Here is a 27,810-nt window from a genome sequence, read left to right as displayed (position 1 = left end):
AGGCACAAAATGCAGAGAATTCCTTTTTTTTTTTGTACATTTACCAAACACTGGGCTTTTTCAAGTACATGGCTCATATGAAAAAGAATGGCTTGTATAGCCCCCAAGGAGTTGTCACGCGCTGGGTGTCATGGGACGTGTGACATCACTCCCGGTGATGTCATCTCTGAAGTATTAAGCGAAAGTTCTCGTCAAAACAATAAACCCTGCCATCACATGACAACCAAGAGTTACCTCCACTTCTGCGACTACTATTACTGCTACTTACATCATGGGCCAATAGGCCTACTGCAATAGGCCTCACTTTGTTACCTGTATACTGTATTTTAGATAAGTTTACAATTTAATAATAAACACAAAATACTTTTTTCGTTGAGTTCAGATTTTGTTTTGCGAATTTATTGCACACACAAATTTTCGGCAAGAAAAGCGTTGATATTTAAGCCAAAATAACAGGTTTTACCTTTTCGGCACATCTGTATCATCACAGATAATAATTCTGACCTTTACAAGGCACTTGCTACTGCTCCACATGAAAGGTTTTGTGAATAAGGTTATAACATATGGCAGTGGCAGAAAAAAAATTAAGTGGATCAGGGCATATGTAAGAGATAAAACAGAATTAGTCTTCAGCCGTGTGCCGCAGGGTTTTAGAACCTCTAATATTTATATAAATAAATGCTCGTAACTTTGGAGCAAACAGTAAATAAATTTTCAGCCTGTACTAATGTAATACACACAATAAATTCAAAGGAATATACCACGAAACTAATGATATTAAGAGATTGTAAAGTTGAAACTGTAAATGCAGTTCAGTTAGGTTAGGTAAGGTTCGTCAGGAAACAGGATAGGTGTTTCCTGACGCCAGTCTTAGATGATGACCCGCAGTTGGAACTTTTGGTCATCTGACCAAGGCCTTCCGCTGGCTTACCGGTCTATCCCTTTAAAAACTGTGGTCATAGTTATAACCATTTTTTTTATTTGCAGTTCAGTGAAGACAAATGTAAATAATGTTAATTGGGATATTAAATTTTAATGCAAATAACTTCTAATATGATAAGTAAAAAAAAAAGAAAGATAATGTACGGAATAAATAATAATATAACCTTAAGCGCTAAACCCGGAAGGATTAAACAGCGTTGCAGGTAGGGATGAGCGAGAGGACAAATGTGTGAAGGCGATGAGGAGTGTATTATTATAATATTTAGGGGGAGCGCTAAACCTGTAGGGGTCATATACCTCCTGGGGAATGGGAAACCTTCAGGTTTGATCCACGGAAGAGGAGAGGAGAGCAGGTGCAACGAGGGAGTGTGAGAGGCTATACGGAGTAAAGTACGTGGTTATACAACTAGGAGTGTAATATGAATATTTTGCTGGTGTAATCTTAGATTAACCTCGGATTTTGTCAGACCTCACTTGGAGTATTATGCTGTACAATTTGGGTAACAGACTATAAACGTTGGACATTAATTATGTTGAGAATATATAAATTAGTCCAAATTATAATTATGGGGGAGCTCTAAACCTGTAGGATTATACAGCGCATGTGGAGGGGGATGGAAGGTATTCAGACTCAATTCAGGGAACTGGAGCACAGATCCAATTCCCTAGATCAAGAGCCCCTCACCAGCGTCAAGGAACCTCCCTTGAGGGCAAATTAGTCCAAAGCCTCAGAAATTTTTCCTACTAAAGTTAGAAGTGGACTAAGCTCTACAAGTTAGGTTCTCTTTGAAATTACGTTCTCTTTTGTGAAATTCTTTTAAAATACTTAAGGATTATAATTGATTGCAATGTACAAATAAATGAAAGGTATAATATAAGGCTATATACCTAATGTGTTTAAATAACTTGACCAGTTAAAGTAATAATTAATTCAGACCGAAGCAATTAAATTTAGTAATGGTATAGCTAAAAAAAATAAATACCAACTGCCAGGTAGTCATCAACGCATATACTTACTTAAAAAATTTTGTTACACATACGAGAAATAAAATAATGTTAGGAGGGGGGAAAGGACTTGCTTCGTATGAACTAGAAGACCTAAAACAGGGAATATTAATTCCCAATTTTTTTTTTTTTGAAAAGTTCATAGGATGAATTATGTTCTTATTAATTAATCACACCCTAATTAATTAATCACCAAGGTTTCTAGTCATTTATTAATAAGAATCTTACAATATTTGTCATTCATGTGTCCACACTATGAATTACAAATTAAGCACGCAAGTGTTAAAAAGAAATACAGCCAAATACATACATTCTTTATTACGTCGTTTCACCTACTTGATAAAGCCTCGTGTAGTTGAAACGTCGTACTAATAAAGGTCTCAATTAACTGCGTTTTATTTTTTTACTACTTCTCGGATACGCCTTATTTCTAGCAAAAAAAGTGTTATCACTGTAGTATCCTGGAGACACGGGGACTGTAATGAAGGGCACATGTCTGCGACGGTCCATGTTTATCTTAACCGTCGCCACTATGTCTCCAGGATGTTTCTGCTGTATGTTGCCTTGAAGCTGCTGCTGTATGTCTGTTGTCAAGATGTTGATGTTGTATGTCTTGAAAATACTGTTGCTGTATGTCTGTTGCCTTGAAGCTGCTGCTGTATGTCTGTTGCCTTGAAGCTGCTGCTGTATGTCTGTTGCCTTGAAGCTGCTGCTGTATGTCTGTTGCCTTGAAGCTGCTGCTGTATGTCTGTTGCCTTGAAGCTGCTGCTGTATGTCTGTTGCCTTGAAGCTGCTGCTGTATGTCTGTTGCCTTGAAGCTGCTGCTGTATGTCTGTTGCCTTGAAACTGCTGCTGTATGTCTGTTGTCAAGATGTTGATGTTGTATGTCTTGAAAATACTGTTGCTGTATGTCTGTTATCTTGAAGATGCAACTTCTGCTGTGTGTTGTCTTGATGACGATGTACTCGCCTAATTGTAGTTGCAGGGGTCGAGACTCAGCTCCTGGCCCCGCCTCTTCACTGAACGCTACTGTTATGATGCTACTGTATGTTGTCTTTAAGGTGCTTCTGTATGTCTATTATCTTGAAAAATCCTGCTGTTGTATGTCTGTTGTCATGAAGATGCTGTTGTATGTCTTATCTTGAAGATGATGTATGACTGTTGGACTGAAGATGTTGCTGTATGTCTTTTATCTTGCTGTTGCTACTGTATGCTTGTTATCTTTATTTTGCTGCTGTATATCTGTTGTCTGGATGGTGCTGTTGTATGTCTGTCGTCTTGATATCGCTGTTCAAATTCAAATAATTATTGTTTTTGTGGTACAAAAATAATGTAGTTTACATGTAATAAAGCTTTGGTAGTCACAAAAGAAAGCCACTAGATGCATTTCTGTTGCCTAGATGTTACTACTGTGTGTCTGTTGTCATGAAGATGCTGCTGGTGTATGTCTTGTTGCCCTGCTGATGCTGTTTTGTCTGAAAGATTCTGTTGTAAGATGCTGCTGATGTGCTGTCTCGAAGATTCTCTTATTGTCTGCTGTTTTAAAGATACTGCTATGACACATGCTGCTGTTTGTCGCCTCAAACAGCTGCCATTTATCCCGCACCTGCAGCGGGATAAATGGCAGCGGTAACGCAAAAATGCAGGATTACAAAGGTTGTAATGGGTCTTTGTCAAACCTCAGTAGGCATAGTTACTACCATTAAGAAGTTAGTCATTTCATATAGTACAATCGAATCTCATAGCTAATAATCTACTCAGTGAAATACGTAAATGCAGTCTTAAAAATTGTCATTACTACTATGAATTTCATCAAATAATAAGTTTCATCTAATCGATAGAAAGTGTAGATATAACCTCAAGGTTTTAGATATCTTATCATTAACAATGAAGTGATTTACCATTTTCTGTAGGGTTTGTCTGGACTTAAGTGGTTGGATGTTTCGACATTATAAAATATGTTCAAGTGTGTGGCCCTGTCTCTGTCCATACACTCTACATTTCGTTTGACTGGCATATCCGCAGAAACTAAACTGTCGTTAGATACTTATAACCTAGCCCTAGTCTAGCAGTTAGTTTAACATCTATTATGCACCCCATACCCATCCTGTGGGTGGTAGTCAAAAGATTACAAAGGTACATACATAATGAGTCCAGAGACTGACCCGCAAAGTTTTGATAGCTGAACAAGTTAGTGGTAATGAACTATTTACATGTTTGTATCTGGTTACAATCATGATTAGTTATTTATAGACGCTAATTAGGATGGTCGGCCGCGCGCACGTTTGATGAAGGGGCATACCCTGTGTATGCGTGGAGCGAAATATGGACGCGTCTAAAACAATTACGTGTAAAACCGGGTGTTATGGAGGTAATGTTTCGATTTTTACATGGGATTTTGCCGTCGGGTTGTCCTATTCAAAAGGAGGATAAGGGAGGGAGGGGAATGTAGAGCGTGTGGAAGCATGGAGACAATTTTTCATGCGGTATATTTTTGTGACTGTATAGAAGTTGTGTGGGTCTGGTTAGGAAAGGTGTTTAGGTTAGTGGGTGGAGGAGGGTTGCAGGTGTTGTAGGCTTTTAAGTTTGGATATAGGTGGGGTGAGTAAGATGGTGGAGAATGCAGTGGCGTATTTGGTCACGGATTTTATTTATACGTCATGGGCCATGAGGGAGGTGGGCGTGGATGAGAGGATAAAGGTGTTAGCTGCGACATTTTACAGAACTAAGTGTCGTAATAGGGAAATTTACGGAGGGAGTTGGGAGACTGCTTTTACTGAGGGCTATCGGAGTTTTAGGTTGAGTGATTTATGGGATTTACGTGTAAAGTAAGGGGTCGCGGCGGGCTGGCTTCCCGATGAGGACAGTGTGAAAAGGTTTAGTGTGGAAGAGAATGAATATAGTACTGAGACATAAGTGCCTTTGACTGTGTGATGAGCGGGTTGTGTGTTGTGAACGATACATGTTCTTCAATTTAATTATTAATTATGCAATTGACAAAGGACGACAGATGTAATGTGATGGAATATTATATATATGAAACGAAATTATTGGTATGTGTGTAATGAAATGACAATATGTGTGCACTGTGTGAATGTAAAATATATATATAAACATGAGGTATTGAGTGTGGTAGGAAGGCATCAGTAGTTATCGAAGTGTGAAGGTCATGCACTGTTATATATTATGTAAAAAGAATTACATCTTAGCAGTGGTTTTAATGAATGATTGAAATATTTTTAGAAAAGCTTGACTCATCTTGTGTTTTTAGTACATAGTTTTTTCATGGGAGCTCTATAGAGCCCGTAGGTTTAGGTTACCTTTGAGGTGACATATATTGTATGGTATTTGATGGATGACATAGGAATAGGTTTGTTTGTTTTACTGGTTGTGTTGTAAAGTGTATGCTTCATATGTATATATTTATACCTTCCTCTAGATTCTAGAAGGTGATATGTTTGGGTGTTTAGTAGATATACGTTGTACATGAATCATGTAGAATTTATTTTTATATTATCTCATTATATTGAGTTATTCTGAACGTATCATGTTGTTCAGTATGGAATAATGCAAGCATTTCATACAATATAAAGTTAAATATAAAGATTGTTACGTGTCAGGTGGCTTGACGCGCAAAAAAAGGGGGGGGGGGGCGGGTAGTGTTTTCAGAATGTAAGGGGTACATTCCGTGGCAGGATGTACAGTCAGGAATTAGATATACCTGCCAAGGTGTCTATAGGTTAGATTTAGTGTTCCAGGCATAATGTCATTACTCCAAGGATTGGAATGGTCATTGTTTACTGTACAGATTTGTGTCTTTCAGATGTACCATATTGATTGGAAAGTACATGTACTATGCAGAATTTTGCAATATATATTGTAAGACTTATTGTTGTAATTGAGGTGTGTATTGATTTTTTTTTCACCACTGTTTTCGCTATGTAATTTGTCGTTTACTTTTATGTACTCTGCATGTCTTTTAAATAAAATATAAAAAAAAATCTAACCTTTGCTTTTCCGTATTTCTCTTGATATTTCTTATTTTTATTTCCATAATGCTTCCTTTTTTCACAAGAACAGGTTGCTCTTCACCTCCTTTTCTATATGGTTATTAACAAGAATAAGTAAATATCGTGTTCTCTTGGTCAGTCGCCCAGTCTTCGTGACAAAATAGACGATGTATTAAAATGCATTTTTTCTTCAACAGGTGGTGCTGATCGTCAATGTAGCCACTTACTGAGGCTACACCGATCAATACCTTGACATGAATGTGCTGCAAGAATCATTTAGCAACTTTGAGGTGCTAGCTTTCCCATGCAACCAGTTTGGCATGGTGAGTGGTAGCAACCTTCATGTCCTGCAGGTTATTCACTTGCTGCTGCACGAATTTCAACACTGAAAAATATTGTGTATTATTTATAGAATACTTTCTTACATAACAGATAAAGAGTGGTTAAAGAATTTATAAATTCTTATTACCTTCAGTAGCTGTTATGATTTGATATATTTGGGATATAATTTTTCCTTTTGTAGCTGCATCCTGGTGATGTTAGTTTTGTTCAAATTAATAGGGCATTTCTGTTATACTTAATTAGGGGTAAACTTTTTTGTTTGACTTTTGTGTGTGATGATGCACGTTTTCAGATCACTTCCTGTTTGGTCTATGCATCTTTGTTCAGTTTTATCAGGGAATTGGGTAAACCCTGGCCTGTGTAGGTATATTGGATTCCTGTGTTTGTGGAATTATTGTTACTGAGTTGGGTTAAAAAGGGTGACGAGTAGGGTTCCTCTTATCAATCAGTTACCTTCATTTCGATGACCCATGCACCCGTGTGTGGTGAGGTGTTATTCAGTGTCAGAACATCAATCGTTTATTAGATTTTTGTCAGCCAGTATAATTTTCGCAACAGTAAGTAAATTTTAATTTTCAAAAATTATACAATTGTTACAAAATTAGTTTGAATGTATTTTAAACTTTGTAGAGACATTGGTTATTCAGAGCATTGCAAACAGGTAAGAATTTATATTCCCAGACAATAATGCACAATATTCAGGGGATTATGAATGATCACAATTACTCAAAATCATAATGATACTGCTCAGTGAGTTGAATGACTGTTTAATAGTTGATATTGTATACCTACATCTTCAATGAGAAAAGTTTTGTTAAGTAGTCTGGATAATGAGCAGCGTGGACGCTCATTGGAGGAGACTACAGTCTCATCGGGACGTGGGAAGACCATGTGCAATGAGGGAAAGAAGCACACGGTAGTGGCTGAGGTGCACAGCGTGCATGGAAAAGGAGGTTACATGTGGAGACGGAGGTTCACACAAGAGAACAGCTGGGACGTCTGATATGGATGACGTCTTAACGCCAGGGCAGAGACCTGGGAAGAAGTCTTGGAAGCCCAGGTTGGATCTCCCGGAGAGTGGGTGTAGCGGTACTGAAGTACTGAAAGGTTCAAAGAATAAGGGGGGGGGGGTGGGGGACTGGACAGACAAGGTGCCAAACGGGGCTCTAGTCAGCAGCCAGGTCACGCGGGTGCCATTCCAAGGCGGCGGGGCAAGCCGCCTTTACTGTCATAATTCAAGGTTGTAACGATCAATGTTAATGGCCTGAGAGCCGAGGTTAAAAGAGTATGGGTGGAATGGTTTTTAAAAAGATTTAATGTAGACATATGTTTCATTCAGGAGCACAATTATAAGTTTGGTTGTGAGTTGTCTTTGAAAGGATATAAGTTGTATGTGAGTGGCTCTTTGAGGTTGAAAGGTGGGGTTGTTGTGGCTGTAAAGGAAACCAGTCCATTGCGTATTTTGGGGTGGGAGGAGGGGGGGAGGGTCGTGAGGGTGGAGGGGGAGTGGGGTGCAACGAGGGTTTGTTTTATAGGAGTGTATATGCCGGCAGTTGGCAACGCACGAGTCAAGAACTTTGTGAGGGAATTTTTGATGTACTATTTAAGGGGTTTACCTTTAGTCACTAATAGGGGGAGATTGGAATTGTGTTATTAGGGGGGGGGGGGATGTGGAACCGAGGGGGGCGGGGTGTATGTTGGGCTTGTTACGTAATGTGTTTGGAGACGTGGGGGTTTTGGATGTTGTGGGGAGGGGGGGTTGGCAGGTTGAATATACGTTTGTTAGACGGGATTATGCTGCAAGATTAGATAGGATCTATGCAACGGAAGCTGTACGTGTGTTGGGAGTCAGGACTTTTGATGTGGGGTTTTCTGATCATAGGGCATTTATAGCAGATCTTGATTGGGAAGGTATGGTTAGGATACAATCGGGTTTTTGGAAATTAAATGCAAGACTCGTGAGGAGTGAGGAGGTGAGTATGGCTTTTGGGGAATGGTGGCAAACTTTTTGGAATTCTAGAGAGGTAGAGTCGTGTCTTAGAATGGTGGGAAAGGCACGCTAAGCCGGGTATAGCAGGTTTCTATAAGAGAAAGGGAAGGGAAGAGGCAGGGTGGAGGTATGGGTTGCAAAATTATTTTGAATATCAGCTAAATGGGTGTTATGAGGAAGGGGGGGGGGCGGCAGTACGGAAACATGGTGCAACTCAAGGACAGGTTGGCAGAGTTACATAATGGTAGATTTGATGCAGTACGTGTAAGGGCGGGAATGGAGGCTGTGATTCGACTATTTTAACTTGGAGGTAAGTGAGAATATGGGTGGTTATCACAAGGGACAGGTACTGAATACTACACAAGGCATGAGCAATTATGCTGATTTCTGGTTCCAAAAGAAGTGGGGGAAGGGGGAGGAGGGCGATGCTATGGAGGAGGTGTTGGGGGGAGAGGTTTAGGGTCATGTAGAGAGGAGGGCATGGGGATGGGAGGTGAGATTAGCATGGGGGAAGTTGAGGAGGCTGTGTTCAACATGAGTACTGGCAAGGCGCCGGGTATAGATGGGATATCAAATGATTTTTATAGAATTCAATGGGAGCACATTAAGTACTGTCTGGTGAGGGTCATGAATTGTATGCGACGGGAGGGACAGGTAGGACAGACTCAGCGAACGGGTGTAGTCGTATTAGTACACAAAAAGCAAGAGGGAAGAGTATTGAGTGAGTACAGAGCTATTTCGCTAATGTGTGCCGACTACAAGATTTTCGCGAAGATACTGGGCAATAGGATGAAGGTGTTACGTGGGGTTATTCATAAGGGGCAGATGGGTATTCCGGGCAGAAGCATGAGAGATGGGCATGGCCGCATTAGGGATTTGTTGGAGGGTTGCAGCGGAGGAGGGCTTTTGGGCATTGATTGAGAAAATGCATATGACTGTGTGGATAGAAACTTTCTGAGGGCTAGTTTGTTGCATCTCGGTTTTGGCATGGGAGTGGTGAGGTGGGTTGATACAATGTATTCATCTGCAATGGTGAGAGTACAAATTAATGGCAGGTTGGGAAAGCCTGTAAGGATGGAGAGGGGTTTGAGACAGGGGTGTCCCGTCTCAAATATTGTTTGCGTGTATGCAGCACCCATTTTATGGGCTCGTTGAGGGGAGGGGGATTTTAAATGGGGAGAAGGATGGGTGTATAGGAGTGATGGGGTATGTGGATGATACCGCTGTTCTGATGGCCGGAGTGGAGGGATTGCGTACGGCGGAAAGTGTGTTGGAGCTTTTCGGGAGGGCGTCTGGCATGCGGGTGAACAGAGCAAAATCAAGTTTGCTGGAGGTGGGTGCCTGGGTGGGGGAGGGCTTGGGGTTGGAGTTTGGGTGGGAAGTAGTGGATAGGCTAAAAATTTGTGGAGTTATATACATGACATGCGCGAGAGGCTAGGCAGGTGAATTCGGAGGTGGTGGTGGAGAAGGCAGTAAAAAGGTTAAGGAGTTTACGGGCGGGGGATGTCACCTTACAACAGCGGGCGATAATTGTAAATTCATTAGTTTATAGTAAAGTATGGAGTATGGCTGTGGTGTATCCACTGCGGACTCCAGACGTACATGAGATTCAGAGGAGGGCATTACGTTATGTTTGGGGTTTCGGGAGGGCATGGTTAAGCAAGGAGGTGGTGATGTCGAATATACGCAGTAGAGGAGTAGGCCTTTTAGCGTTGGGGCCGAGAGTAAAGGCTTTATATGTGAAACAGAGGTTCGTTAGGGAGGGGCGGGGGAAAGAGGGGTTAGAGTGGGGAAAGTGGTGAAGGATGTGAGGAGATGGTGGAGCGGAAAATAATTAATTGAATGCGAGGATATGCTGAGGTTATTATTATTGATTAGGGAGGTGGAAAAACTTAGGGTGGGGCGTTTGGTGACGATGATCAGAAGGCCGGAAATCATACAGGGGGTATCGGTTTATCCCTTGTATGATTGGGGTATGATATGGAATGACTTTCTAAAGCTTAAGTTAACGCCGAGAGTACGGGAGTTTGTATATAGGTTTATAATGGGGATATTAGCATCGAAAGCTGTTTTGTGTTCAATGGGATTGGTGAGGGAACAGACCTGCGATCACTGTGGAGAACAGGAAACAGCTTTTCATGCGGTTTATTTCTGTGAAGAGTTGAGGGAGGTAAGGGTGTGGTTAGCCTTAACATTAGAAGTACGTGGGGTCTCCAGAGAAGTGAAAAGGGCGATTATGTATGTAGTGGTGGATTTTCTGTATATTTCCTGGGGGATGAGGGACACGGGAGGAGGAAGAATTAGGATTAGGGCAATTGCGGCGGGCATATATAGAACGGTTTGCAGAAACAAACTTATTTACGGGGGACAGTGGAGGACACGTTTTCCGGAGACCTACTGCAAACTTACGGTCAATGGCCTCATTCAGTTGGCGAGCTAATTATACGTAAAGGACTGGTTTCCTTTATAAGCGGGTTGACATTAGTTTTTCGGAGGGAGAGTGTATAAGGTAAAGACTTGCGAAGGAATGTGAGGGTCGGGAAGGTATGTACTGAGTGGTGCTGTGTTGACATGTAAGTTTTGTGTGCAAGATTTTGATTAGCCCAAGATTTGTATAAAAATATGTCCTTGAGATTAAAAGAGAGTTATAGAAGTCACTGTCCATGGTAGTCTACCAGTTTTTGCAAAGATATTTTTTCTGGTATGTATTTTCGCAGTTTTTTATTGTAATTTTGTAGGGAATTTCTTTCCTCTTAGATGGGGTTGATATTTGTTTTTACATAATTTGTTTTCCATCACTTTTGTAATGTTATTAAGTTTCGTTGCTGATGCAACGTATGCTGTAAAAATCTTGAAGTTGTTGATGCTTTATACGCTTATGTAATTTTGTGTAATGCATATTTTTGTTATAGAGTAATGTTGACGGATAATTACCAGACTTTGTTCTTAAGTTAAATCTCATAATCAGTTGCATGTATATATAAAGTTACAAAAATTTATGTTTGATCATTGCTGTGATCAATACGTGTGCGAATGATGTGGGTGTATTTATAGATGAGTTTTCATGGGGGGGGGGTCCCCCTCCAACAGTTTTGTGTGTATGTGTCAGATATATTATCATTTTGTATAATGTGTGTCAGTGAATGGTGTGTATGTATTTTGCGTGTTTCATAATTTTTTTCTCTTGCACTTGTGATATAATTCTTCGTAATCTTGTCCAGATCCTGTATTATTGTGATATTTAATATTTTATACTACCTTGTAATTTATGATGTTTTAAATAAAATATAAAAAAATAATGCACAATATTCAGGGGATTATGAATGATCACAATTACTCAAAATCATAATGATACTGCTCAGTGAGTTGAATGACTGTTTAATAGTTGATATTGTATACCTACATCTTTAATGAGCAAAGTTTTGTTAATAAACATGGGTAACTTTGAAGAGCATATTGAACCTAACTCCGGTGGTTCCCGTAACAGTAGAAAACAAGGCAAGACAAAAAATTTTTCTTTACAGCAAGAGCCAGGTGGCAGTGGTGAGGAGATCAAAAACGGGATTACTCATGTGCGTCCGGGAAAAGTCTTTGAGCCCAACTTTACCTTGTTCAAGAAGATTGAGGTAAATGGAGACGACGAGCATCCTCTATATACATACCTCAAGGTGAGCACTTGTAAATTAAGAGATTCGTGGAATGAGTGGGCATTGCATGTAATTATTTTCAAATATGAGATGGGAAGTAGGAACCTGAAAGAATTAAAGTTAGAAATGGCTTAATTTTAACTAAATATAGTTATCAAAGAATATCTTTTTACTATAGCATAAAAACTTCAGTTAAACTCAAATTTGGATAGAATGTTGTGGCATAGTGGCGATGTGAACATTACTGTGTGCGCTATTCTGGTGAAGGCTGAGGTAGCAGGCGCCATAGGTTTGGAAATATTTTGCCTTTTGTGAATCCAGTTCCTCGAGAGAAGGAAAGGGAATCACTGGCTTTTGTTGGTAGATGTGGTTGTTCGATCACTCAGCTCAATTGAAAATTGATCAGCTTTTGGCATGTCAGGTGACCCCCATAGTGAGGCATTAAGTGGCCGTCTAGGAGGGCCTCCCATGATGGAAGTACTACTGGAGGTTGCCTGTGAATCCAGGAGTTGTGATTGATGGTGTGGGACACCTGGCACTCTTGCAGATTCACCCACAATCATCATTAGTTGACAGATGATTGCACGGCTCATGCTCGTCTAAACCGGTGGTTTGGTAATACCTTGCTCAGTCAATTCTGAAGGTGCCATCCTGGTGTTGTGCACCAGGTAGATTAAGAGGTGGGGTCCAGGGAACAGCAGCAGCACTATCTTTCACAACAGAGGTGACCGTGGTTGAGGGTGGATGTGATTTCTTATCATTTATTCTCAGATGCTCTCCATTTTTATTACCTAATGATACATAAGAAATTGATTCACTCACCTGGATCCCATATGACTGCGACTCTCCACCGGCTCGTGTCCTGTGTTGTATCTGACACATGACACAACAACGATCCTATTATACCGATCTTGGAGAACTTTTAGGTATCCTTGACATACACAGATGAATAAGTTATTTTAACCTTGTGTGACAATTCATTTGAGCTGTTTTAATTCTTGGTAGTAGTTTTTTATGTTAATTTTATCATTGTCTCTTCCCATTTTTTATTTTTAAGCGTCAAGATTGGTGAATTATCTGCATTGTCAAAGCATTCTTCAAATTTCAAAATTACCTACCTACCTGTAGCATATATGAATGACCACATACAGTACTTGCCCAAGAACTCAGGACTCATGTCAACCAAAACAGCTTCTATTTACTAAACAGTGATGCATTTCATCAGCGTTAATGCTGACCAAACCTATAAATTTATACGTCTCCACACCAATTCATACCGAGGAACTTTTGTCATGCCTCAAAGAGGAATACAACAAGACTCTTTAAACTGTGCTTTGATTATACAAAAAAAAAAAAATTGGAATTCCAACACTTCCCAACTACCAGAGTCAAAATTTGTGTCCACTCTTCTAGTGGACGGAGACAATATCCAACTAACATACCTCAGCTGATGTTCGATGGCAATGAACTTAACTTTTTCCCTCAATATACACAACAGGTCAACGCTTGGTGGTGAGGGAGTTTAAACCAACGCAGCAATAAATACCCCAAATGTCGGCATTGTGGTTACTTGGCAAATCATTGCAGGTCACATGAAGAATGGGCAGATTGTGAGGAAACATCATAATTCAAGTTGTAACTACCACCACCCATTTTTTTTTTATTTTAACTGCAGTTTCATAGACCTCCAAAATCTTTCGTCTCAAGAGCTAGCAACACTAGCATTTCTTCACATTATTATTATAATCACTACTAAGTGCTAAACCCACAAAGGGCATTTCTTCAGACTATATTCTTTGATCAACTACCCAATTCTTTCAATATTATATATCTATCACAGAAATACCTCCTCCCCCCCCCCCACTTCCACTGTCCTCCCAAGCCATAACAAATTGATTCTGCCTTCACAGGCTCCACATGAGAATTCTAACTCACAAAATCGTAATGACATGATTGCAAACAAACCACGGTATGGGTGAGGGCTTGAACTCGCTGGCCTGGAGTTTTACGACTCTTGCCACGAGTTCAATCCCTACCCGTACCATGGTTTGAGAATTCTAGCATTTCACAATCCCCTCACCTTGATAACCGTGAATGTCCCTAAGCATTCCTATCCCACTTTCTACACCTTCCGCTTCCCTATCACTAATATACTTAAAATCACAATGGAATATTTTAAAGAGAAATAGAGCCAGAAATGAACATCAATAAGTCCACTCTCAGAATGGGAATTTGAACAGGACCTAATGGCAGTGCCAAGATGAGAGCTTGGGAACGAGTGAATTTTGGAGGGCTGAAGCCCCCAAGCCTTTGGCATCACCACTGCACTATTTCACTGCCTGCAACACAACCAAAACTTGCCGCCCCTCTAATATGACTTAAGAACGCTTAGGCCTATTTTAATGGCATGGCCACCTGTTGTGACCGATACATCACAAAAGTGCTTATTTGTTTATATTTCAGTGTGGTTAAATTTCATATTAGGGTCCTCTTTAAGGGAAGCTCCTTGATGAGGTAAAGAGGCTTTTGGTCTGAGGATAATAATTAATTTAATATCTTTATTATGCACCCTACACCCATCCTGTGGGTGGTAGTCAAAAAATTACAAAGGTACATAATGGGTTCAGGGACTGAACCCCAAAGTTATGATAGCTGAACTAGTTACAAAGGTAATGAATCAGCCTCACTCCTATACATGGTTACAGTCATGAACAAATTACAAAGTAATAAGCCACTGATACGTCCACACCTGGTCACAATTGTAATGAGTTATAAATGCAAATATTAAGTGGGTCATACACCCCACACGAGCGCGCGCGCGCGCACACACACACACACACACACACACACACACACACACACACACACACACACACACACACACACACACACACACACACACAGACACAGACACACACGCGCGCGCGCGGTAATGCATTATTTACAACTAGCAGAGTCAGGGTATTTCTCCAGAATGGTCTGTAATATACCACTGTGGATAAAATACTTTGCCATTTCTTGAACATTTCTGAGTGAGTTGTCTCTAAATTCATTAATTTTATCGCACACGCAAGGTGTGACAACAGTCCATCTGGCAAAGTTTACATTTCGTTTGGTCTACATCTGGTGGTGGTGATTTAACCTGCCATAGATACTTGTAACCCAGCCGGAGCCGGGCGGTAGTGACATCCAAGAGTCTGCTTATCTTGTTGGATGCACCATAGACATGTGGCTCCTCCTGCATGATGGAATGATAGATGGACTGACTTGTGTCAATCTCCCTAAGTCTTAAGTCAATGAAGTTCAATTGAAGTTCTTTTCGTATTATTGTTCTCAAACTACTACCTGACAAGCCAAGATTGTAATGTACTCCCTCTTTGAAAGCATACAGCTTAGCCAATTTATCAGTTCTATCATGCATCTGAAGACTAATGTGAGATGGAATCCACAGCATGCGCACTCTGACTCCACTGTCCACAATCTTACCATACCAATGTCTGGCTTCTGACACAAGCATGCCACAATTTATGCTTAATGAGCTGAGAGCATTTATGGATGACAGAGAATCAGTTACAGTTAAAGTGTCAGCCTTAGATACATGGACGCATTTGAGTGCAAGGAGTATGGCAAACAGTTCTGTTTGAAGGGTAGAGGCCCAGTTATTGATGCGTGCTCCAATTTCTTTATGAGAGCCATTACTCTGTATGACAACAGCAGCACTACCAGCTGCATCAGTGGACTGGTGAACAGAACCATCAACGTAAATAATTTGTGAAAGAGTGTTCTGTGTGACTAAGTTATCAATACAGCTTAAGGCATCATGTTTGGCTTCAAGACGAAGCTTTGGTTGTGATTTAAGAAGAGTTTTTGGGGGAAATGGAGGAATGGTAGTTTGGAATGGGGTAATATCCCACGGAGCAGGGAAGTGTGTCTGTTGCCTAACTTGACATAGATCATGTAGCTGGTTCATGCGGAGGTCGGTTCCAGTTTTTTCGATCCATCTGGAAGGATGTTCACCAGTGCTGAGGAAAGTTTGGAGGGCTCTGTGCAGGGGTTTGAATGGGCTAACCTAAGCATATTGACCCCAATAAGGATATTTCTTTCAGTAACACGATCTCTAGTGCTTGGAATATTAAGTTCTTTCCGCATATTTAAAATTTTGGCAGTACGAGGGCATCCTAGGATGATGCTCATGGCTTCGTTTTGCAGTTTTTCCAGCCCTCCAAGCTTCCAGTCAGACACGAGTGCAAGTAGTGGCGCCGCATAATCAACCAATGATCTAATATAAGGAAGATACATCATTTTCACAATTTTAACATTAGTTCCATACCTGAGATGAAAACCTGCCACAACTCTAAGTGCTCTCAGCCTTTCTTTGTATTGGCGACAAAGTCTCGTTACAACAAGTCCAAGTAGTGGAACCTCAAAGCCTAGATACCTGTATCTGCTTACATATTCTAGAAGAGACCCATCATGCAACTGGATCTGACGAACTGTGCCTCTCTGTCGAGGAGGACGCTTGTTGAGTAACTTTGTTTTATCCCCCGAGATCATTAACCCCAGGTCCTGACACGAGGCTAGTACATGATTAAGAATGTTTTGGGTGTTGGAGTTTCCGGTGGTGTGAATCATTATATCAGCAAAACTAACCATATAATGATGGGGCTGGCTAGGCATAGCATTAAGTAAGGCATTAATCAGAATATTGAAAAGGGTGGGACTAAGCACACCTATCTGTGGGGTTCCTAATTCAAAATCTTAGTTACACTTCTATGTCCCTGGAACAACACAGACGACTTTGTTGGACAGGTAACCTTTAATCCAGCGAAGTCATCCTCCAACATCTATTCTGGCAAGTTCACTAATGATTACATGTCGGTTGGCTACATCAAAAGCGGATTTAAGGTCAAGGAAGGTAGTGTATGAGCTGTCAGTGTGCAGAATGAGAAAGGTGGTAATGCAATGATGCACACTTCTTCCATGCATGAAGCCATGTAACCGGGGAGACAAGAATTGCATAATTCTGTGCATAAGACGATTAAGAATCAGCTAGTAAGGGATATTGGGCGAAATGAGTTTTGTTGATTGGGCTTCAGAATGGGAATAATGAGGCTGTTGGTCCATGATTTAGGCAGCTCCCCAGTGGTCTGAGGAATTGGACCTTTTGTTCTTCTCTCTGACCAAATCCCCCCTAATCCCTTCCCTGCCCTATCCCTCTCCTTCATTTCCTGCTTTTAGCCTTTGGGGTCCTTCCCTCAGGAATTATAGCTCCTAGGTTGGGGAAAGGGTGTTATCCATTACATTCCTTTGAGGTCCTTGGTGGTGGTGTTTGCCATGGAAGGTGGCTTAGGGTGTCCTTCGGTTGACGAGTGTCTGGATGCTGCCTGTTGGCTCTGGGAGGAGTATGCCTTTTGGCAGGTTTCCGGATGCCTTCTCTTTTGTCCGCCAATGTGGCTCGGTGGATGTGAGGTTGCTATTTATTTATTTATTTATTTATTTGAACATGATACAGAGAAGTACAAGGAATACAATTTTTAAAGTGCAGCATGCCGAAGCCCCTTGTATGCAGAGCATTATGGGCAGGCTTAAAATTAACTTAAGATTAACTAAGCAATGAAATATTCAGTGGTACAAAAATTACTGTAAAACAGATAACAATTTAGTACAAATGATTATTACAAAGACAGGTCATAAGGTCATTTACTGTGTTGCTGTGTAATCAGTAGAATGGAGTATTCTGTTAGGTAATGAAGTTAAATAGTAACAAAGTTTGATTGGGTCACAGGTTGACATTTATAAAAACATAAGAAAGAAGGAACACTGCAACAGGCCTACTGACCCATGCGGAGCAGGTCCATGCCCCCCCCCGGATTAGCCCAATGACCCACCCAGTCTGATCATCTCCACTCAAGGATGGAGCACTGCACCAGACCCAGCAGCACAAGCTAGTCAGGTCCAACTTACACCCACCCACACCCACTCATGTATTTATCTAACTTGTTTTTAAAACTACACAACGTTTTAGCCTCAATAACTGTACACGGGAGTTTGTTCCACTCATCCACAACTCTATTACCAAACCAGTGCTTTCCTATATCCTTTCTGAATCTGAATTTTTCCAACTTGAAACCATTGCTGCGAGTCGTGTCTTGGCTGGAAATTTTCAGCACGCTATTTACATCCCCTTTATTTATTCCTGTTTTCCATTTATACACCTCGATCATACCCCCCCTAATTCTACGCCTTTCGAGAAAGTGCAGATTCAGGGCCCTCAGTCTATCCTCATAGGGAAGATTTCTGATACATGGGATCAACTTTGTCATCCTCCTCTGTACGTTTTCCAGAGCATTTATATCCATTCTGTAATACGGTGACCAGAACTGAGCAGCATAGTCTAAATGAGGCCTAACCAAGGATATATAGAGTTGAAGAACAACCTGAGGACTTCTATTATTTATACTTCTAGATATGAAGCCAAGAATTCTGTTAGCTTTATTGCGAACACTAATGCACTGTTGTCTTGGTTTTAGATTACTGCTAACCAGAACTCCTAAATCCTTTTCGCAATCAGTAGTATTAAGATCTACATTATTTAGTTTATATGTGGCATGGTTATTTACCTGTCCAACATTTAGAACTTTGTATTTGTCAATATTAAACTGCATCTGCCACTTCTCCGACCATTGCATCAGTCTATTCAAATCATCCTGGAGTGCTCTAGTGTGCTCATTAGAATGAATTGGACGGCCTATTTTGGTGTCATCAGCGAATTTGCTTATGTCGCTATTTATTCCCTCATCTATGTCGTTTATGTAAATTGTGAACAACGGGCCCAACACTGACCCCTGCGGAACACCGCTTGTGACGTGCCCCCATTCTGATTTCTCCCCATTTATGCAAACTCTCTGCTGTCTATTTGTCAGCCATGCCTCTACCCAGGAAAAAATTTCTCCTATTCCGTGTGCCTTAAGTTTCCTCAACAGCCTCTGATGTGGAACTCTATCGAAAGCCTTACTGAAGTCCATATACACAATATCATATTCATTACCATGATCTACCTCCTCAAACACCTTAGTGAAAAAAGTTAGTAAATTCGTAAAACAGGAACGCCCCTTTGTAAAACCGTGTTGAGATTCATTAATCAATCTGTGCCTGTCAAGATGGCTACGAATTGCGTCGGCAATTATTGATTCCATAAATTTTCCCACTATGGAGGTAAGGCTTATTGGTCTATAGTTCGAAGCCAAGTACCTGTCACCTGCCTTGTAAATAGGTATTACATTTGCCATTTTCCACTTACCAGGCACTATGCCAGTTTGTAGTGATATGTTAAAAAGATTAGCCAAAGGTATGCTAAGTTCCTCTTTGCTTTCCTTTAACACCCTTGCAAATAGTTCATCAGGGCCTGGGGATTTGTTAGGTTTTAGTTTCTCTATTTGTCTGAGGACCATATCCCCTCAAGGAAGGCTCCTTGACGCTGGTGAGGGGCTCTTGATCTAGGGAATTGGATCTGTGCTCCAGTTCCCTGAATTAAGCCTGAATGCCTTCCATCCCCCCATAGGCGCTGTATAATCCTACGGGTTTAGTGCTTCCCCCTTGATTATAATAATAATGAGGACCATATCACTAGTTACCGCAATCGTACCTGGAGTTTACCTGGAGAGAGTTCCGGGGGTCAACGCCCCCGCGGCCCGGTCTGTGACCAGGCCTCCTGGTGGATCAGAGCCTGATCAACCAGGCTGTTGCTGCTGGCTGCACGCAAACCAACGTACGAGCCACAGCTCGGCTGATCCGGAACTGAGTTTAGGTGCTTGTTCAGTGCCAGCTTGAAGACTGCCAGGGGTCTGTTGGTAATCCCCCTTATGTGTGCTGGGAGGCAGTTGAACAGTCTCGGGCCCCTGACACTTATTGTATGGTCTCTTAACGTGCTAGTGAGACCCCTGCTTTTCATTGGGGGGATGGTGCATCGTCTGCCAAGTCTTTTGCTTTCGTAGTGAGTGATTTTCGTGTGCAAGTTCGGTACTAGTCCCTCTAGGATTTTCCAGGTGTATATAATCATGTATCTCTCCCTCCTGCATTCCAGGGAATACAGGTTTAGGAACCTCAAGCGCTCCCAATAATTGAGGTGTTTTATCTCCGTTATGCGTGCCGTGAAAGTTCTCTGTACATTTTCTAGGTCGGCAATTTCACCTGCCTTGAAAGGTGCTGTTAGTGTGCAGCAATATTCCAGCCTAGATAGAACAAGTGACCTGAAGAGTGTCATCATGGGCTTGGCCTCCCTAGTTTTGAAGGTTCTCATTATCCATCCTGTCATTTTTCTAGCAGATGCGATTGATACAATGTTATGGTCCTTGAAGGTGAGATCCTCCGACATGATCACTCCCAGGTCTTTGACGTTGGTGTTTCGCTCTATTTTGTGGCCAGAATTTGTTTTGTACTCTGATGAAGATTTAATTTCCTCATGTTTACCATATCTGAGTAATTGAAATTTCTCATCGTTGAACTTCATATTGTTTTCTGCAGCCCACTGAAAGATTTGGTTGATGTCCGCCTGGAGCTTTGCAGTGTCTGCAATGGAAGACACTGTCATGCAGATTCGGGTGTCATCTGCAAAGGAAGACACGGTGCTGTGGCTGACATCCTTGTCTATGTCGGATATGAGGATGAGGAACAAGATGGGAGCGAGTACTGTGCCTTGTGGAACAGAGCTTTTCACCGTAGCTGCCTCGGACTTTACTCTGTTGACGACTACTCTCTGTGTTCTGTTAGTGAGGAAATTATAGATCCATCGACCGACTTTTCCTGTTATTCCTTTAGCACGCATTTTGTGCGCTATTACGCCATGGTCACACTTGTCGAAGGCTTTTGCAAAGTCTGTATATATTACATCTGCATTCTTTTTGTCTTCTAGTGCATTTAGGACCTTGTCGTAGTGATCCAATAGTTGAGACAGACAGGAGCGACCTGTTCTAAACCCATGTTGCCCTGGGTTGTGTAACTGATGGGTTTCTAGATGGGTGGTGATCTTGCTTCTTAGGACCCTTTCAAAGATTTTTATGATATGGGATGTTAGTGCTATTGGTCTGTAGTTCTTTGCTGTTGCTTTACTGCCCCCTTTGTGGAGTGGGGCTATGTCTGTTGTTTTTAGTAACTGTGGGACGACCCCCGTGTCCATGCTCCCTCTCCATAGGATGGAAAAGGCTCGTGATAGGGGCTTCTTGCAGTTCTTGATGAACACAGAGTTCCATGAGTCTGGCCCTGGGGCAGAGTGCATGGGCATGTCATTTATCGCCTGTTCGAAGTCATTTGGCGTCAGGATAACATCGGATAGGCTTGTGTTAATCAAATTTTGTGGCTCTCTCATAAAAAATTCATTTTGATCTTCGACTCTCAGTCTGGTTAGCGGCTTGCTAAAAACTGAGTCATATTGGGACTTGAGTAGCTCACTCATTTCCTTGCTGTCATCTGTGTAGGACCCATCTTGTTTAAGTAGGGGCCCAATACTGGACGTTGTTCTCGATTTTGATTTGGCATAGGAGAAGAAATACTTTGGGTTTCTTTCGATTTCATTTATGGCTTTTAGTTCTTCCCGCGATTCCTGACTCCTAAAGGATTCTTTTAACTTAAGTTCGATGCTTGCTATTTCTCTGACCAGTGTCTCCCTACGCATTTCAGATATATTGACCTCTTTTAGCCGCTCTGTTATTCTTTTCCGTCGCCTGTAAAGGGAGCGCCTGTCTCTTTCTGTTTTACATCTACTCCTCCTTTTTCTTAGAGGAATAAGCCTTGTGCATACATCGAGTGCCACCGAGTTAATCTGTTCTAGGCATAAGTTGGGGTCTGTGTTGCTTAGTATATCTTCCCAGCTTATATCGGTTAGGACTTGGTTTACTTGGTCCCACTTTATGTTTTTGTTATTGAAGTTGAATTTGGTGAATGCTCCCTCGTGACTAATCTCATTATGTCGGTCTGGGGCTCCGCGCATACATGACTGAACCTCAATTATGTTGTGATCTGACTATATTGTTTTTGATATGGTGACATTTCTTATCAGATCATCATTGTTAGTGAAGATGAGGTCTAGTGTATTCTCCAGTCTAGTAGGCTCTATTATTTGCTGGTTTAAATTGAATTTTGTGCAGAGATTTAAAAGCTTGCGTGAGTGTGAGTTTTCATCAGAGCTGCCTCCTGGTGTTATTAGTGCAACAATATTTTTTGCTATATTCCTCCATTTTAGGTGCCTTAAGTTGAAATCCCCCAGGAGCAAGATGTTGGGTGCAGGAGCTGGAAGGTTTTCCAGACAGTGGTCAATTTTTAACAGCTGTTCCTGGAATTGCTGGGATGTTGCATCCGGAGGCTTGTAGACTACCACAATGACTAGGTTTTGGTTCTCGACCTTTACTGCTAAAACTTCCACTACATCATTTGAGGCATTTAGCAGTTCTGTGCAAACAAGTGACTCTGCAATGTACAGGCCAACCCCCCCCCCCCCCTTTTGCCTGTTCACTCTGTCACATCTGTATAGGTTGTAACCTGGGATCCATATTTCGTTGTCCAAGTGATCCTTTATGTGGGTCTCAGTGAAAGCCGCGAACATTGCCTTTGCCTCTGCAAGCAGTCCACGGATGAAAGGTATTTTGTTGTTTGTTGCTGGCTTTAGACCCTGTATATTTGCAAAGAAGAATGTTATCGGACTGGTGGTATTGTTGGTACTGGTATTGTTGGTACATAGTTTATTATCATCCTGTTCTACATAATCTATTATTTCAGGAATATCGCTAGTATTTTCCTGGGTGAAAATTGAGAGGAAGTAGGTATTTAGAATTTCACACATATCCTTATCACTGCCACTGATCTGACCAGAGTTACTCTTAAGTGGGCCAATCTTGTCCCTAATCTTACTTCTGTATACCTGAAAGAAGCCTTTAGGGTTAATCTTTGAATCTCTTGCGACCTTAGCCTCATAATCCCTTTTTGCTATTCTTATTCCTTTCTTTATCTCTTTAATTGAATATATTGATTTCTTAACTGCCCATCCCCTCTTTTGATACGCCTATATATGCCTCTCTTTTGACCAATGAGATGAGATACAATAATGAGATACATATATGATGTTGGAACTTATTCGGTCCGAGAAGTCCCAACGGGGAAAAACACACCGTTCGAGGGCCCTTACACCCACCCAAAACACAAACACACTCGCCCGGGTTGGCGAAGGTGGTTGGAAGGTACTTCTTAATTGATAGATTTACCCTTCAGGGAAGAAGTAGGTAGTTTATACTGTTAGTACACTAATATTAGGATTATTGAGGCAACTGTAGATAATAATAATGTAGACCTAAGACCTTAACATAGGTAGTAATAGGCTGAATGTAGGCAAACACTAGGTTAAGTTAGCTAGGGAGAACTGGCAGCCCAAGTTTGAACGACGAGGCGTGGGTCTCGAAGACGCCAGAGCTTCCTTCTAAGACTAGACACCATCTGAACAACACGTGCTGTGATCAGCAGTCGGCGCCCCCACGTGTCTTCACATATTAGACCTGGGGAAATCTGGTGGAGGCACCTCGACGTACTGTAGATGTCCTCCTCTGTCAGGCACATACAGTAAGACAAGACCTCCCTTTTTTCTTAGGATCCTGGCCAGTGTCTGGGGAAAATTGCGAGTGAGTCGTGCTGTGGCCTTTGTGCAGCCTGCAGTTCATGACCAGTACGTGATTGTGTCTCTTGTCAGCCTAGAAGCTAGTGTCACTTTCTGCGTAGTATTCTAGGGGATTCACCCCCCTTGGAAATAGGAATTTCTGAGGTGCAGGCAGGTCACTAATAACGATTGCATATTGCAGGAATTAAAGCTTCCGGTTGCACGTGGTTTCTGAGGGGAAGTCCAAAGGGGCTAAGCTTAGGGAGGTTGAAGACCAGAATAGATTCTACATCACCAAGTAAGTTAGTCCTTTGAACGTGCATGCAGGCGAGATTTCTTGCAACATCAGTCATGAAAATCTGTTCTATAAGCCACTTGTGAGGCTGAGGTACCGACCTCAGAGCTCGGTGTCAACAGAGCTTGCCAGGGTAGACGACTCACTTCGAGGCAGTCCAGACAAATTTTCACATATGAGATACAATTATTCAGTATTTATTTAGTTGTGGGTGAGTAAGTGATTTTTGAGAAGACTTGAATTTATAAACAGTGTTTATTTTATATTCACAGGTAATGAATTCTAGATTTTAGGGCCTTTTATGTGCATTGAGTTTTTGCATAGCGTGAGGTGGACACGAGGAACATCAAAGAGTGATCTGTGCCTTGTGTTATGGTCATGTGTTCTGTTGAGGTTGGTAAGGAGATGTTTGAGGGGAGGGTTTATGTCAGAGTTAAGTGTTCTATGTATGTAGTAGGTGCAGTAATAAGTATGGATGTTTCGTATTGTGAGTAGGTTTAGAGCTATGAATATTGGTGGAGTGTGCTGTCTGTAGTGGGAATTTGTTATCATTCTGATTGCAGCCTTTTGTTGGGTGATTAGTGGTCTGAGATGGTTTATTGTTGTTGAGCCCCATGCACAAATTCCATAGGTGAGATAGGGGTAAATAAGTGAGTGATATAGGGCCAGGAGGGCTGACTGTGGAACATAGTACCGTATCTTCGAAAGTATGCCTACGGTCCTGAATTTTTTTTTGGAAATTTGTTGTATATGTGTTTGAAATTTGAGTCTGTTATCAAGGTGGATTCCTAGGAATTTTCCCTCTGTGAGTTTTGTGATAGGTGATCCATTTATCATTATGTTAAGAGACACATCTGCAGCTGTTACCAAACTGAATGTAGTAGGCTTTGTCAATGTTTAGAGTAAGTTTGTTGGTCCTCATCCAGGTTGATATTTTCTGTAATTCGGTGTTTACAGTATTGGCTAGCATGACTGGGCTCGGGTGAGAGTAGACGTATGTAGTGTCATCTGCAAATAGTGTGGGTTTGAGTAGTTGCGATGCATTTGGCAGGTCATTTATGTATATGAGAAAGAGAAGAGGGCCTAGGACACTTCCCTGTGGGACACCAACTGTAATTGGCTGTGCGGAAGAGTTTGCCCCATTTGTGTACACATATTGGCTTCTGTTGCTGAGGTATGACTTTAGGTAGTTGAGGGAGTGCCCTCTTATACCATAGTGCGACAATTTTATGTGGAGCAAGTCGTGGTCAACTGTATCGAAAGCTTTACGTAAGTCAATGAAGATCCCCAGTGGGACTTCTTTTTTCTCTATTGCTGTATAAATATGTTCTATCTTGGATTACTGGTTTACTGGCCTGACCCACTGCACTGTGGGTCATGTGGTCATAGGTAATCAAAATATTATTCTCCAAGACCCTGAATGTCACATAGCTTCTCTTCTTTCCTGGGAAAATATTTTTTGTGAATGAATAATTTACAAGTTAATATTCATAAAATACTCATATGCAATTTTAAAAAAGTATAATTAATAATGACCTATCACATTATTTTCTTTTCAAACAGGCATACTGCCCTACCACTCGTCAGAATTTTGTAACAAAGAGCAGTCTTTTCTACAGCCCTTTGCGGAACAGCGATATCCGTTGGAACTGGGAGAAATTTCTCATCACCAAGAATGGAAAACCCTTCATGCGTTATGACCCAGGCACTAAGCCTCAAGACATAAGAAATGATATCATCTTTCTTTTGCAGCAGTAATCCTAAGATAGGCAAAGAATAAATAAGTGGGTGTTGAAAACCACTAATTTGGCCCTTAAGCAGTGATCACTTTCTAAAACAATGACTAGTGTTGCCCATTTTCCCTCGCCCCTTTTGTCTTCCTGTTGACTAGCTGCTATGACTGAAACTCCACCTGATATGATGAAGGCATTGCTATAAACCAGACGGTGGGCGGTGCTGGAAAGTAGAGTAAACCTGGGTCTCGTCTTCAGCACATTCAACTTGACTCTGGTTACCTCTCGAGATCAGGTGAGGACAAAGGACATAGCTAATGGATACTACAGGAATATAGGGTACGATCATTTAAACAAAATATTTGAAAATATATTCTTCTGTTTACCCTAAAGAGGTACTTGTCATTTTTTTTTTAAATTTGCATTAAAAAATACTTATTCATCTAATATATCCTCTGTGTGTGTCTCATTCCATTCATTGCAGCCATGTATAAACGTAAGTAACCATTCTTACAGTATTCATTACCTTTGTAACTTGTGAGTTCATTACCTTGTACCTAGTTCAGCCATCAAAACTTTGGAGCCCGGTCCCTGGACCCATTGTGTACCTCTGTAATCTGTAAATACCTTTGTAACTTGTCATGATTGTGACTAGACCTACCTGGAGTTCATTACCTTTGTAAATTGTGAGTTCATTACCTTTGTAAATTGTGAATTCATTACATCTGTAACTTGCTCAGCTATCAAAACTTTGAGGCCCAGTCCCTGGACCCATTATGTACCTCTGTAATCTTTTGACTACCGCCCACAGGATGGGTATGGGGTGCATAATAAACATATTAAACTAACTTGGATGTATCATTATATACATTATATAGCCTGGTGGCCTGGTGGCTAAAGCTCCCGCTTCACACACGGAGGGCCCGGGTTCGATTCCCGGCGGGTGGAAATTTCGACACGTTTCCTTACACCTGTTGTCCTGTTCACCTAGCAGCAAATAGGTACCTGGGTGTTAGTCGACTGGTGTGGGTCGCATCCTGGGGGACAAGATTAAGGACCCCAATGGAAATAAGTTTGACAGTCCTCGATGACGAACTGACTTTCTTGGGTTATCCTGGGTGGCTAACCCTCCGGGGTTAAAAATCCGAACGAAATCTTATCTTATAACAGTAAATAATAACAAAGATTATTATTTATCAGAGTTACATCGACAAGTAGGAATTTGGGACACCTAGGTCACAAAAAATGTCCCCCTTCGATACCTACCACTGTCATATCCACAAGTTGCTCTGGACCTATTAATTAAATGAAATATACATCACCAGGAATGCTGGTAAATATATAAATTTGTGGACTGCATGTTAAAAAATAATAAATGATTATATATACACATATGCATAACAGAAGGAGAATATCTTAATATCACTCACCAGTTTGACTGGAGATTAAGGTGTATCATACTCAGAAAACCTCACTCTATCTATGAAAATAACACTGGCCAGGTTACTACATAAGACTTATCTGAGGTTCCTGGAGCTGTATTGTCCAGTCGCCTGATATCTCAAGTTATGCAGGAATGCACATCCAACAATTTCGTCTCCTATTTGAGAGGTGTCAGCCCAATTTTAACCTCTAGAGCACGAAAAATTCTTCCCATTACAACGTTTCTAATCCAAATTCAAACAAAATGGCGACTGACCCCCCCCCCCCAGCCGCAGGTTTCTCATTTTCGATATCATACTTCTTTTAAAAATACAATATAGGGCATCTATTTACCTATAAATTACCGTATTTCCAGAAAATATATACAGTATTTTCCACACCGACTATGTAAAATTGAGTATCAGTATTGGTAAAAATTTTGATATCATCCAGTCACTATTATAACTGATGCCTTAAGACCTTGAGTAGTTGTTGTAGTAGTAGGTCAGGGTAATGACACAAGAGTCAGAGTGGAGTGTAGCAAGTGACTTAAAAATGTGCTAACTACATCCTTTGGTCGATTCGCGACCTAGCTGCCAGGGAGTGTGGACGTGCCTCGCACCTCTCTACTGACAGTCTAGCAAGCTAACCAGTGACGTCATGGCATTTAGCGTGCGGAGGCAGGTGAATACCATTGGTATAGAGCTTATTCAGGGGGCGATTACGCCTGAGAATGCACAGGTTTTGCTACCCAAGATTATCCGTGACACTTATGGCATTGAGACC

The 27,810-nt window shown here is 41.3% G+C and overlaps 1 pseudogene; it reads left to right on the top strand.

Moving 5' to 3' along the window:
• LOC128691219 (glutathione peroxidase-like) overlaps positions 1-26,450 on the top strand; it is a 50,444-nt pseudogene extending 23,994 nt beyond the window's left edge.
• Positions 26,451-27,810: the final 1,360 nt, after the last annotated feature.

This window comes from Cherax quadricarinatus, chromosome 27 (genome assembly GCF_038502225.1).
Source record: "Cherax quadricarinatus isolate ZL_2023a chromosome 27, ASM3850222v1, whole genome shotgun sequence".
Lineage (NCBI taxonomy): Eukaryota > Metazoa > Arthropoda > Malacostraca > Decapoda > Parastacidae > Cherax > Cherax quadricarinatus.
Note: the sequence above shows the minus strand (reverse complement) of the source record. Positions and strands in the feature narration are given on the sequence as shown.